This window comes from Sminthopsis crassicaudata, chromosome 4, assembly GCF_048593235.1.
Source record: "Sminthopsis crassicaudata isolate SCR6 chromosome 4, ASM4859323v1, whole genome shotgun sequence".
Classification (NCBI taxonomy): domain Eukaryota; kingdom Metazoa; phylum Chordata; class Mammalia; order Dasyuromorphia; family Dasyuridae; genus Sminthopsis; species Sminthopsis crassicaudata.
The window spans coordinates 44,090,757-44,105,655 of NC_133620.1; the positions used below are offsets into that span (position 1 = coordinate 44,090,757).

Here is a 14,899-nt window from a genome sequence, read left to right on the forward strand (position 1 = left end):
TTTGAAAATGGTAAAAATCCAAAAAGCAGAAGACAGCATTTTCTTCTAACCAATGTTATTATTAAGTTAGTTTGAGGTTGGTGAGAAATTTTAGAACAGATTATGAAATGAATTGTTTGTGAACATTTTAAAAAGAACTGAGTGCCTACTTAGAGCAAGTGGATTTGCTAAGAATAAGTCATGCCAAACTAACCTCAATTCCCTTTTTATAGGATTATTAGGTTGGCAGATCAGGGGAACAACATAGACTTAGTGTATCTTAATTTTATCAAACCATTTGACAGCATCTTCCATTTTTTCCATCTTGAGGATAAAAAACATTGATAAGTGCTGGGTGTAAAACTGGCTATTGCGAATATTTTGTAACTATACTACCCGTTGACAAAATCAATTCCAATAGTATTGACTAATGGTGCTGTGTGAATCCAGAGGGATGTCTTTATTGTGTAAATGTGAAATCACTGGGCTCTGTCCTTGTCCATGATCTTAGGGCTATTCAAAAAATATTAGCAATGGCTTGGATCAAAGTACAGAAGGAATACTTATCAAATCTCCAAAAGGGCACAAAAATGAGAGAGATAGTAAATAGAACCATGGCAGGAGATTTAAAATGTCAGTCTGGATCTGAATAAAACAAAATGAACCTGAATAACGATAAACATGACATCTTGTATATAGGTTCCCAAAAAATCAGTTGCTCAAGGGCAGAACAGCAGAGACTTAACTTGGCAGCTATTTATGTGAAAAAAAACCTCTGAATTCTATATTTAACCAGTGGCTTAATTTGACCAAATTGGGAGAATTCACTCTTCAGCTGTATCAGTAGAGTTAAACTCCCTAGATGACCCTACAATCTTGTGAATTAGGGACTTCTGAGATTTACCATTCAAGTAATAATCGTTACCTATTGAAATATTCCTGCAAATGTAAGGGAGGCAGGGTTAGATGACCTTTAAACTTCTTTCCAACTCTGTGATTATATGAAAATCAGTTTGGGAAAGCTTTTGAGACTGCTGTTTAATTAAGTAGTAGGAAGAAGTGAGGCAGAATGAAGTCCAAATTCATACAACTGGACTTTACTGTTCTATAGCACATTTTCCTTTTCTTCAAAACCTACTTTTTGTCTACTCTGTTTTTCGTATATACCTATTTCTTTACTTTGTCTTCCCCATTAGGATGTGAGCTCTTTGAGGACAGGAACAGTATTTACCTTTCTTTCTTTTTACACCACTTAGCATAGTACCTAAAATATATTCAGAGTTTCATAAATGTTTGTTGATTGATTTAATTTTGTTTGTAAACTCATATACTTATTATATCTGAAAGGGATCTTAGAAGCTTTCCTTTTATTAATAGGATAAACCAAAGCCTAGGAAATTGAAGTGGCAGCCAAAATTTCCCAGATATTAAATGACTAATTCGGGGTTTGAAGCAACTTCTCTGCCTTTAAGACAAAAGATCTTTCCACTATCACAAGTTGCCTCAATTTTATTTTGAGTATAACATATGTATTATAATTAATATTCTAAGCATCATTATAAATAATTGTGTTCTTTACATGTGGGATTTTAAAGAAAAGTCTTATTCAAATGCCTCTTTGCAGTATGGTAGCAAACCTAGTTTTATGCAAGGTGACTATTAGCTCTGGCAAATTCTACTCTAATGGAACAGCTTCCAATATAATCCTGGAAATGGACTGAGTCTGCTGAGGGCCAAACTAGATAAAAGTGGAGAAATTTATCACCAGTTGGTTGGCCATTTGTAGCCATTTATGAAGCAAGGGAAAAAAATTAAATTTGGTTTCATTTGTGTCTATCTTCTGCTTCTGCAATGGTGGCATTAGACTGGTGGAAAGTGAATCACTGAGTACTTAAAAAATCCAAGTTAATTCTTGTAACTCTAAATGTGAGATCTTTGTCCAATAGCTAAGAAATTAATATACTCTTAGAAAAACAGAACCACATCAATGTGAAGAGCCACACAATCAAGGAAACCAGGAGACAAAACATCGCACCAATTTAATTCTCATCTCTATGCTGATGAGTCGCAGATCTACCTATCCTGCTCTAACCTTTCTGCAGACCACAAATCTTGCATCTCTAACTGTGGCATCTCTAACCTGCATCTCTAAGACTTCAAACTGTAGCCAAGTAGACCTGCCCTATCACTAACTTCAAAGACATCACTCTCAGTCACTGAATCTTAAAATCTAGGTGTTAACTCTTGATTTCTCATTATCTCTTATCTCCCAAATTGAATCTCTTACCAAGGTAATCCACTTATCTCTCCAGATACTGCCCCCACCCAGGAGTCAGCCTCCACCATCTCACATCTGGACTAGAGCAATAATAGGCTGGTGGCTCGGTCTACTTCAAGTCTCTCCTCACTCCAGTCCATTCTCTATTCAGCCACCAGAGTGATTTCCTAAAGTACAGATCTGACCAAGTCACCCCCTTATTCAATAAATTCTGCTGGTTCCCTATTGCCTCCTGGATCAAATACAAAATCCCCCAGCCTTCAAAACCTTTCATAATTTAGCTCCCTCTTATCTTTCCATCTACTCTAATCCAATGACACTAAGACTTCTTGCAGTTACAGAAACAAAACCCTCTTTCTCTGGGCTCCTAACATTTTCTCTGGCTAGTCCTCATTTATGGAATACTCTTCCTCCTCATCTCCACATCCTAGATCCTTTGACTTCCTTCAATCCAAAGCAAAATTCAGTCTTCTAAAAGAAAGTTTTCCCTATCCCTCTTAATTCTGGTCCTTATCTCTCTTGTTCATTTTTTAATTTATCCCATCTATAGCTTGTTTGTACATATTGTTTCTTTGTTGTCTCTCTGGTTAGGCTGTGAACTTTTGAGGACAGGGATTTTCTGCCTCTTTCTGTATCTCCAGCATTTAACATAGTTATTTCTTCTACATCTTGATTTTTCCCATTGTGGTTTTAATAAATCATGGGTCAACACAAGAAATTAAATGGGAATTGGAGGAGAGTTTTGTAGAAACCACAGACAACATGTGAAGGACAGAGTCTATGACTAAATACTTAAACAAAATTTTACAATAGGGTAAACACTCCTTAAAAAAGGGGGGGGATCATATTTCTCAGATACAAAGGGAAGGCCAAAAAAATTTACACAGATTTTCCAAATTACTGGGGGCTTAAACCTATAACCCCCATGATATAGAAGGGATAATAGGAGTAGGTTCTTAGTGAATGCTTATTGATTGACTTTTGATTGACTGAAAAATGAAGTTGTAGCATGAAAGAATGGTCCATTGGTCTTCCTGGGAAAGGCAAATGAAGCAATCAGTGGAGTTGGTTTCATCTTGTCCCCAAAGGCAACAAGTAATATCATGTCCAGAGATTTTTGGCCATTTTGCTTTCAGTGTTCAGAATGAGAAGATAAAAGACTTTCATAAAGATAGTTAGAGGTTATGCATCAATATTGTTTGAGAAGACAAAATGGCAGAATCACGGAATATCTGACATTTGAAAGGGACCTTGATAACCATCCGTTCCAACTTATAAACAAAAATAATCTCCATATAGCATACTCAACACATAGTGACCCAGCCCTTGTCCTTCTAGTGAAGAGGAACCCATCAATTTTGGATAGCTCTAATGGCAAAGGAGTTTTTCCTGAGATAAATTCCATGAAGAATCCAACACATTTCTCCAAACCAAATCAGCATAGACAGTGAGTCAATGATTTCAAAATAAAAGAAGACACAAAGAACAATTAACAACATAATTGGAAATAAAAGTCAGATTTGAGAAATACATAAGGACAAAGATGTTTGGATGACTCAAAAACTTTGTGCCTATAAAGCATGAATATTGCCTTTCAGAAGAGAGTTATAAAGTGCTAGATGTGCTATACACAGGAAAGGACACAGACAAACAGAATGAGTTTATCTAAATGGGGCAGCAAGATAGCTCAGTGGAGAGGAAAACCTGAGTTCAAATCCAACTTCAGACACCTTGGGCAAATCATTTAGTCCTGGTTGCCTCAGTTCCTCATCAATAAAATGAGCTGGATAAAGAAATGACAAACTACTCCAGCATCTCACCCCAAAAAAAAAAAAAAAAAACAAAAACAAAAACAAAAACAAACAAAAAAAAAAAAACAAAAACAAAAACAAAAACAAACAAAAAAAAACACCCAAATGGAATCACAAAGAGTCACAAAAATGTATCTTAAACGGAAAACCAAAACTGGTTGGTTATTGTGGAGTTTGCAGTAGAATCAACTGTTAATGAAAAGTCAAGACTATTGACTGGTTGGAGCAAAGGTAAAAATTAACATCAAATTTCAATCAACTACCTTATGAGCATTTGTTAAGCATCTACTATGTGCTGGCTACTATGCTAGGCCCTGATGATACAAAGCAGAAAATGGGACATCTGCTCCCAAGGATTCTGTGTTTTATCAGAGGGGCTTGGATTCTCTTGGGAAAAAGGCTGAAGATGAGAAGATGACATTAGAACAATTGCAATCATTTCAACTGACTTATCCAAATGAACTATTGATACTGAAAAGTAGACAATGGTAAAAGGCAAAGATATTGACCTTGATTTTTACCATTTCCTGAAAATGCTTACTTGCCAGAGGGAGGAGACCATAAAAGTCCAGAAATTCCCTTAGCCAGCACACATTTGATCTCCTTGCCAAGTAAAGAGAGAAAGCAGCCAAGGACTGTGCTGGTTTAGAATGCAAGCCCATTTTAAAAACACTACAGAGAAGGATGCTAGAAAATTATAAGTAGTATCACCTCATAAAATAGCAAAAACAAGCATAAAGAAAGCTTGGCATTGGACCCCAATGAGCTACATCATCCCAACAACATTTATAGATGAAACTGGCAACCGGACAAAAATAGATGTAAAGGAACAAACTTGTCAACATTTCTGTAACAATCAATTTTCACCATTAGCAACATTTGGACTCTAACTCTTCTGCCCCTAAACTGCTAAGCTGGAGAAGGAGATCTGGCACATAGAAAGATGAGGGCAGTATGAGCAGGTGGACTGTGTCAAGTGCAGAGCAAATTCAGGGTAGCATTGGGATAATCTCACTAAAATAAGAACAATAGCTTTCTATTGTACTTTATACACTTTATGTAATTTTTGTAATACTTTAAGGATTTAAAAGTGTTTTACATATACATACACACATCATTTTATAATCCCACCAAACTTGCTGGGTAGGTACTACAAACATTATTAGCTTCATTTTATAGATGTGTAAGCTGAGGCTCTGAGAACTTAAACACTTATCTATGTTAATGAATCTAATAAATGTTTGAAGCAAGATTTATACTCAAATCTTTTCACTTCAAATCTTTTCACCACCCTTCACTATCTCACACTGACTCAAAATTTCAAAAGAATTGAATAATTACTTTTGGGGAGGGAAAATGCTTAATAGGAGGGAGGGAGGTGAAATTAAAGACCACAATTACAGAAAAGAGATTGAGTTTCAGATGGATTAAATGACTTGGACAAGGTGATTTAAGCTAGTTAATAACAGCCAAGGCAAGAACTCTGATTTAGCATTTTAAAAATTCTAACAATGTGTCTCCAAATTTTATATTTTATAATGAATAAAATTATTTTTAAAGAATATTATTTGCCAATTCTTATCGTGCAACAAGAAATTTGGTTTTACACACATATATTGTACCTAGGATATACAGTAACACATTTAACATGTATGGGATTGCCTGTCATCTAAGGGAGGGAGTAGAAGGAGGGAGAGGAAAATTTGGAAAAGAAGTGAATACAAGGAATAATGTTGTAAAAAAAAAAAATTACCCATGCATATGTACTATCAAAAAAATTATAATTATAAAATTAATTTTAAAAAATATTATTTGAATGGATATAATGAATATCATTTTATGATTGATTTTATAATAAAAATTAATGAATACATATTTATTATATTTATTTAATTTATTATATTGTATCTTATTTACTTGGAGATTTAAAAAATTTGTTATGGATAGTATTATATTTATTTATATTTTAATTATATATACCATTTAAGGAAAGATATATTTCAGTTAAAAAATGAACATTATACTTAATATTGAAATGTTAAAATTCTTCTTTCACTGGTTCTTTTCCTTTTTTTTTTCCCCAATCATTTAAAAATTACATCAATCCATTAAAGTGATTGCGTTGGTGAAAGAGAGAGGTGACAGAAACCACTTTTGTGTGTCTTCGTTGAGGGATTCACTTAGATCTTTATTTTTAGTTAGCTTCTCAGTACTATATGCTCATAACTTAGGTTTTGTATATATGCAAAAGGTACACATTTTACAAGGGAAAAATTGGCCTATGTTTTCAACATGATTAATCCTCAAACACTTAATGTGTAACATACACATACTGATGCATTCCTTTATCATATTTAAGTAGATAAGTAGCTAACCTAGTTCTGCTTTATTATTCCTAAAAGAGTAGGGAAAAAACCAGAATGGTAGCTAATTGCAATAATATTTTGTAATAATACTTTGCACATTTACTAAAAGAAGAAAACCACTTCAAATACATCATGTATTTTCCTAAGTTTATTCTCAAAAGCTTTTTTAAAGTGGTGTTCCACACAAATTTAGAACAAAAACAATTATTCTGTTTTATTTATGTTGTCTATCAATTTTTTTTACATTTTCTCAAGTTTAATGAGTTGTTCATTCATTCAAAACCAATAATAATTTTCGTGATTCTGTAGCACTTAAAGTTTACAACATAAAAAAACCACTTCTATATAAATAATGTACTCATTTTCAGATGAAGAAACTGAGACACAGAGGTGAGGTATTTGCCCATGATCACACAACCAGTAATAAGAGTTACTATTTATAGTGCTTTGGGTTGGCAAAATGTTTTACAAACATTATCTCTCTGAGATTCCCATTCTACTCGACTGTGATATTTAAAAGGTACATTCATTTCCATCATCACTTTTATTTTTGTTAATTCAATTTTATTTTATTTTGGGAATCTGCATTCATTATATTATTTTTTGTGGTAGCAAGAAAACCACAAAGTGAACACTCGTGGTTTGGGGTATGACTGAGAAAATTGTGGTATGGTAATATAATGATATGCTATTTTGTACTAAAAAATGGTGAATGTGAAGAAATGAAGGAAACCTGGATGTGAACTAATGCCGTGAAAAATAGCAACAAAACACATGTGTATATAATAACTACAATGGTGTTAGCCAAGAGAACAATAAAAGGTAGCTGTGATGATCAACATGATTCCCAGAGAATAGAGGATAACAGTACAGAGGACTGAGTTTTGTATTTGAAATCAGGAAGACCTGATTTCAAATCCTAGAATATTTACTAGACTTGTGACTTAGGTCAAATCACTAAACCTCTATTTATTTCCTTATCTGAAAAAGGGGGACAATAATAGCACTCACATCACAAAGTTATTGTGGGAATCAATCAGTAAATATTTATTAATCATCTACTGTCAAGCATTATGCGAAACACAATGGATACAAAAAGAGGCAAAAGATGCTTCCTGCTCACAAGGAGCTTATAATCTGATGAGGGAAACAACAGGCAAATAAAAATAAATTACATAAATAAATACATATATAAATTATATTAAATAAAAATCTATAAAGCTATATAAGGATAAATAGAAAATAATTAACAGTGGAAAGGCACTAAAATGAGAGGGGTCAGAGAAGACCTCCAGAAGGTGGGATTTTTTTGGTAGAGACTTAAAAGAAGAAATAGAGACAGACACCAAAAAGTAGAAAGGAGCTAAGATTTAATCAAATGAAATAATGTATGTAATGCACTTTGCAAACCTTAAAATGTTTTATAAATATTAGCTACTTCCTGGCTGAGAGGAAGCAAGATCAGAATGTTGCAAATACTGTCAAATGATTGCTTTGGGCATTTTTCTCTTTTACAAGGAAGGGCTGATTATCAGGTTTAGAATAAAAAGTAACTATGCCATAACCACAAAAAGCAGCTCTTAAACTTTTATTTTTTAAAAAGATGTGATAATAACCTTCTCCATCAACTTTCCCAATATTATTCCTTATAATGAATTCAGTTCAGGCCTTCTAAGTTCTGCTGTCCACCACCAGTCAGAGTTCAAAAATATTGCCTGATATTTTCCTTCTGTGGTAAAATGTGGCTTTGAAAACACCACTTAACATCTCTTGACCTCAATTTCCTTATCTGTAAAATCAGATGATTGTATTACATATTATCCAAGGTCCCTCCTAGCTGGAAATCCCCTGGGTCTCTTATTTTATGTTTTATCAATAGTTCTGAGAAAACCATTGCCCCCCAAGGGGATACCATGCTATTTGGCTTTCCTTTAGGGTCGGGCTATCCCTCCTAGTCTAATAGTCCAGCTAGGGTTGGCGTGCTTGCTTCCTATTCTGACAACCCTGATTTTAGTATTAATAGTAAGACTTTCTTCTGTTTTAGGGATTGTTTTTAAGTCTTCCGAAATTACCAAATTAGAATTGTCGAGGACAATGCATGAGGTTTTTCCAAGGAGGATACACACCTACTGGATATAACTTTATTTGAGATAGGCTGTCACAAGGGAGCCCTCCTCTGGCTTATATCTTAATCTATAAATGGCTTCTAATTCTGAGAAATTCTTGTTCTTCTCCTATTAATATTCTAATGAATATCTACTTGGTGGGTTGGAGATCTTTAAAATCAGAGGTTCTTAACCTCAGGCCCTGAACTTAAAAAAAAAAAAAATTTAGTAACAACATTTCAATATTATTCTTTTATTCGTAACATTATGTATTTTATTTTATGTGTTTAAGAACATTATTCTGAGAAAAAATCCTTGGGCTTCACCAGATGACTGCCAGAGGGCTCCATGTATAAGCAAGGTTAAGAATCATGGCTCTAAATCTTTTTTCATTTTAATCAGCACCTCCACTGTCTGTATAAACTCAGATTTTGCAGTGCCGGGCTACAAGGCCACATGGAAGGTTCCCAGAGGAGAAACCCTTAGATGAATCAAAACAAGCCAAATAAAAAAGATTTGAGATGAACTATGCTCAACATATAATCCATGATCTACAAACCAAACTCTTGTATTACTATATAGGCTGGACACAACCTTTGGGGTGTTTTCTAAATCACATTTTTAGCTTTTTTTGTTCCTACGCTGAGTTTCTTCTGGAAACTCTAGTTTATAGTTTATCTTCACAGATTAATAATAAAAAAGGGTCCCTATTTCCTTTGTTGCAGCTCAAGGTGACAATTTATATTAGGTATAAGAAGATATACCTTTCTATTAACTCACCAAAATGACCCCTAACTTCCTCCAAAAACAAATCCTGAAAAGACTCACATTATTTCATAAATGATTGATAGACTTCTTTTGCTCTCTCCAGTAGAAGCCATTTTCCCACTAAGAATCTACATCATCTTCTAGGCTATTTGCATTGTCTTTGATTTACATCCTTTCTGAAGGGATATATTTTGGTGATTCTCTTCTATACCCTTAGGATCCATCCAATTGTCTAGCCTTATGGTATTACTGTAATGATAGCTTTCCCCAAGAACTCCAGTTTGCTAGAGAAGCAATCCCCTTCCCCATCAGACCCAATAATAGTAGAGAGGGCATCTTCCAGGAATTTATCTATTCCACAGGTCTTCTCAAACATATGTTCAATGGTCAAATACAAAACTTTCATCAGAAGATACAAAATACCTCATTTTTGCTGCTCTTTCAACTCTGGGGCCATAAACTAGATTTTCAGTGCAAACTCAACACTTTTACAGAGGGATCTAAGCTTGAGAATTCTTACTCTTCGGGCACAAAGTTTCTTTGTCCACAGTTGCTCTCTCTGGGTTGAGAGGCTATGCCATGACCTCTCTGCCACTGGGACCAGTGTCTCAGAGTCCAGGAATTCTTATAGGTATACATGGCTGAAAGGTCTCAATACTTTCTCATATCCACCTCTCTGGGAACTAGAGTGAGATCATGCACATTATCAACGTGCTCCTCCTCCTCCATGGATGACTCCCAATGGGGAAAGAGAGTGTCCTACACAAGCTTCAACCAGCACGTGTAGGACCCATGTTTGCTCTGTTATCTCTGGCTTTTGCTCTGTCTCTAGCTCTCTCTGAAGACAAGTTTCTTCTTCAGAGACAAGGAGACAGAGACAGAGTCACCCTCCAGAGGAAATAGCTCTGATCTACAGATCAGACCTATTCTTCCAGAATCTGAGGATATATTGTCTTCTCAAACACATGCCTAATGGTGAAATTAACTTCCTTCAGAAGATACAAAGCCAAAAAAAATTCACCTCTTTGTAATTTTATCAAATTGTCATCCCCTTACAGGAGAAATGACTTTAAGCTCTAGGGAAAATATAGCCTACTGTGTTCCTTTCTTAAACATTCCATTATAGACTACACTCTTCTAATGAAGTATTTATAGATTGTTTCTAGTTTCTTTTAGAAAAATTTTACCTGTGGCAATTTCCTTTTTATGTCTCCATTAGCTTTTCACAATAATCATGAAATTCTTTCAAACTTTAAGCTTCAAGTTAGCTCTTTTGAGCTATCCATAGACTGCTTCAAATCGATCAGGTAGTTTAAATGGCTTTTAAAAAAAATTATGGATAATTACCCAATAATTGATTTATCACATCCCTTAAGTTATACCTAGTTCTTAAAAAAATTAATGTTATCTTCATTTGCTCACTCTCTTCAATTTAAATGTTAGCTCAGTCTTCCAGGAATATACACATTTTACCACCATTTTAAAAAAATTATCTCCTGCTGAGACATCCTCCTAAGTATTTTTTTTTTTTAAAGAACACCATGTGGGCAATGAACGGAGCAAAAGGAAATCTTGTCTCTGTATAGAAAATGCTGAGTTGGATATACATACAAGGACAAATCATAAGAACATTAATGCTACACACATGGAGAAACACGACATTTATGTTGTCTGCATCCATGAGTTTCAGGGCTTTCTGTGTAGTGGAAAGTAGAAAGTGCAATGTGCACTGCAAGTCATAATAGGTTAATAGAAGCCTGTTCATTCTGGGTTGCTCCTTTTCTTATAGAATCTTTTAATTACTGCATTTCTAAGGTACTTACATTTGCCAGTAATTCTGTCTTTTATTCCTCTAATAATAGTTCCTAAGGTACATCCCATAAATTACCTCCTCCCTTTTCCACTCCTCCCCCTCTTGAAATAATTCTGGGGGAAAAACACCACTGAAAATGTAATTTTAAGCAACTTCTTTGGATTAGTTCATGTGCTCATTTTTTTTTTTTTTATCTATTACTGTCATTAGTGTTCTGCTTTCCTTCCCCTCTCTCCTAGATGCCAATCTCTCAGCAATAGCTCCTCTTGTTGCCTTTTTCCTTTTCTTCCTGAAAATTGGAGCCCAGACAAACAAACCTTCATTCAATCTCTAAATTCTTCTTTTCTTTAACTTCCTCTAATTCCTGGTTTCTTTTAAGGATCATTCATTATGATGGGACTCTTTTACTTCTTGCTGATTTTTTTTTTTTTTGCTTCCCTGAGGCAAACCTATGTTTCAATGACCCATATTATCTACATTTGCTAGTTTTGCCCCTTGTATTTATAGTTTGGATATACTCAGAGGTACCTATCTTTTTGTGGAAGAGGAATACTTCTCTATCAAATACTCCCTGAAATCCCAACTCCTCTCTAAAGTTTAAAAGAAGTTTTGTTGCCCATTATTTGCTGCCACTGAAAATTATCTGCATATATCTTTGTGAAAACACTCAAATATCATGGAGAATAATATATATATATATGTATATATATATATATATATACATAATATTTGATATATGTAACAATATGTATGCATATACAGGCACATACGCATGCATATATGTAGGTGCTTTGAAAATGTTAATATGTTATTTAAATATTATGAGAAGGAAGAAAATAGAAGGAAGAAGATGAAATTTGAAGAATTCAAGAGAAAAAGACATTGAATTTGGTGGCAGAAAACCTCCATTCTAAAGACATCCTAAAAAATGGAAATCCTTCTTTCCTTGCAGAGATAGGTACAAAGACAGATCACAATAAAGTATTATCTTCTGACTGTTCCTTATTGGATCACTTACATTTAAAAGGAAAAAAAAACAGTTATTAAACAACTACAGAACTTTAGTAGCAAGACACTATGCTGGGTGCTAAGACTATTTTTTTAAAAAAGCATATCACCCTTAACTGCATGCATTCAATTGTATAAGGCTATGTCATGTGCATAAATGAAATTTCTATTTAATGACCTTTTCCTAAAGAATTGTCATTAGATATTTCTTTGCTATCATTTTCTAATTCTCCAAATGCAGTTATTCTCCACAAGCTAATCAACCAGTTAATCAGCCAATCAACAAAAATTTATTAGGCATCTACTATTTGCCAGATACTGGGATTATAAAGACGAAAATGAAGTAGACCTTACCTCAAAGATCTTACATTTTACAGGGGAATGGGTGAGTACCCATATAAGTTTGTATAAATATATACACATAATAAATATAAAATATAAGAGAAGAGAAAATGTAGTCTGGGGTGGGGGTAAGGGGATAGCCAGTGTAAAAGCATGTAGATGAAAGATGGATTGTTGTGTGAGAGGAACATAAAGATGATGAATCTTGATGTATTGCAGAGTATAGCAAGGGGAATCATAGAATAATGTTGGATAGATTGGAAAGGGTTTTAAGAGCTGATGCTTACAGGAATTAGGATTTAGTTTAGAGCTTATATTATTCCTGGTTTTCAAACAGGGAAACAGAAATAGGGTAAAATAAAATAAATCAAGACATATAATCAGAGGAAGGCCTAGGGCCTAGACCTTCCAAATTCTAGTCCACTGTTTCCCCCTCACTTCATTATAATAACAGAGTTGCCTTTTAAAATGCACATGTTAATACAAAACTATCAGGATACAATGTCAGGTTTCTGTCAAATAAATAGTAAAATATATACCATATTCATAGTGAGTTTATGTTTTATATATTTCTTAGATAATAAAATATTTGAAAACAAATTAAAATTTTATCAAAATCCTAGGCAAACTGTGCCCTTTCCTCTTGTTTGTTCAATTTTTGATAAAATTTTAATATAGATTTGATATTACAATAAAAAAAAGAGTTGTATACTTTGATTTCAAAGTCAAGTGAATTTTGGAATTCTAAAGGCAAGGCAATGACATCAAAGTTATTCAAATAGCCACTGCATAGATAACATTAGTTAGAAAGTATATTGCAGTGCACTTATTAAGTCTTCTGATGATTTCTTTTCCTTAAAGAACCCTTAACCCCCAGGCAGACCACTTGGTGGATATTAATGTATTTATTAATTGCCAGGAGGAGTGTCAGCAGGTGTGTGCATCTGAGAAGTACAACTTAAATTTACATCAAAACTTTAGATCCAAAAGATCCCAAGGTTAAAAAAAAAAACAAAAAAAAAAAACCTGATGATCAATTAAACTGAATCATAATGTTCCTATTAAAATGCCAAGAAGAAGGATATATCTAGAAAATTGGGAAGACTTGGGCAAGAATCTCTCAGACTGTATGGATTTCTTGTGAGATGTATGATTAGTAGAATGTACATATTGGAAAGAAATCTTGAAGTGGATGCTTATTATTGCCTCCCTTCATCTCTCAATTACCCCATTTGTTTTATGTACATTTTGCATATATTTATATGTGTGCATATTGTTTCCTCTCAAAAGAGGGGCAGGCTCTTTCATTTTTACCTTGTATATCCAAATCTTAGCACACTGCCTAGCACATAATGATATTTAATAAGTGTTTATTTATTGATTAATATCTCATGATATGGAATATGTTTATTGATAGATTAATTCCCAAAGTGATTGTTCTTCTTATTTTGATCTTAAATCAAGTCCCCAGTCGCACTGTCCTATTCCCCAGTCACCTATATTTTTCCTATTTCATCTGTTTTCTTGCCTTGAGAAGGAACATGACAAAGCTGCATAAGCAGTGTATTTGAAGTCAGAAACACTTTGGTTTAAAACCCTTGCTAGCTTTGTTATCCTAGACAAGTCACTTAATCTTATTGAGCCACAGATTTCTCATCTATGAAATATAGGGAGTGGACCTTGATACTTCTACAACTCTTTCCAGTTCTGGCCAAACTCCTTGAAAAAGGTTTCCATTTGATGTTTCAACCCTTCCTCATTACCTACTCGCTCTTCAACTTCTTAAGATACAGGTCTATCTCTTAAGACCAAGGGGAACAAGTCTAGGGAACAAGTCTACTCTCTTTCCTTTCATGTAATAATCCATTAGATGCATGAACACAGCTATCATGCTGCCCCTAAAGCTTCTATAATCCTCAGGTCCTTCACTTGACCCTCATATGATGTGCTCACCAGACCTATCTCCATCTTTGTTATGGCTGCACAACTTGCCTTAAAGCCAAGGCTCAGAACTAGACATGGCACTCCAGAAGTACTTCAAGAGGGCATGAAATAGGGGAATGGCAACTTCCCTCCAGGACATCTCAGTGCCTTTCATGAAGCCTAGGAAAGTGTCAGTTGTTTTGGCTAACAAGTCAGATAGTTACCTCTTCTTCAGTTTTTTGTTCATTAAAAATTGCAGATTTCTTTTTCATATATAGTCTAGCCAATCTCAACTCATTCTCTACTTGAAAAGTTATTTTTTTTTTTTTTGCTCAAGCGGCTCTTTAAATTTATACTCATTAAATTTCCTTTTATTTTATGTGGTCCATTGTTCTAGGCCATAAAGGTCTTTTTGGAACCTGACTTTGTCATCTAGTTATCAATCCCTCCTCTTAGTGTTATTTTCAAGTTTGATGATTGTTATCATCTGTGCCTTTATCTAATTC

General features: G+C 34.2%; 1 protein-coding gene across 2 annotated transcripts in view; it reads right to left on the reverse strand.

The window, feature by feature from the left end:
• ADGRL2 (adhesion G protein-coupled receptor L2) overlaps nt 1-14,899 on the reverse strand; it is an 809,217-nt gene that overhangs the window by 269,405 nt on the left and 524,913 nt on the right. The window lies entirely within an intron of this gene.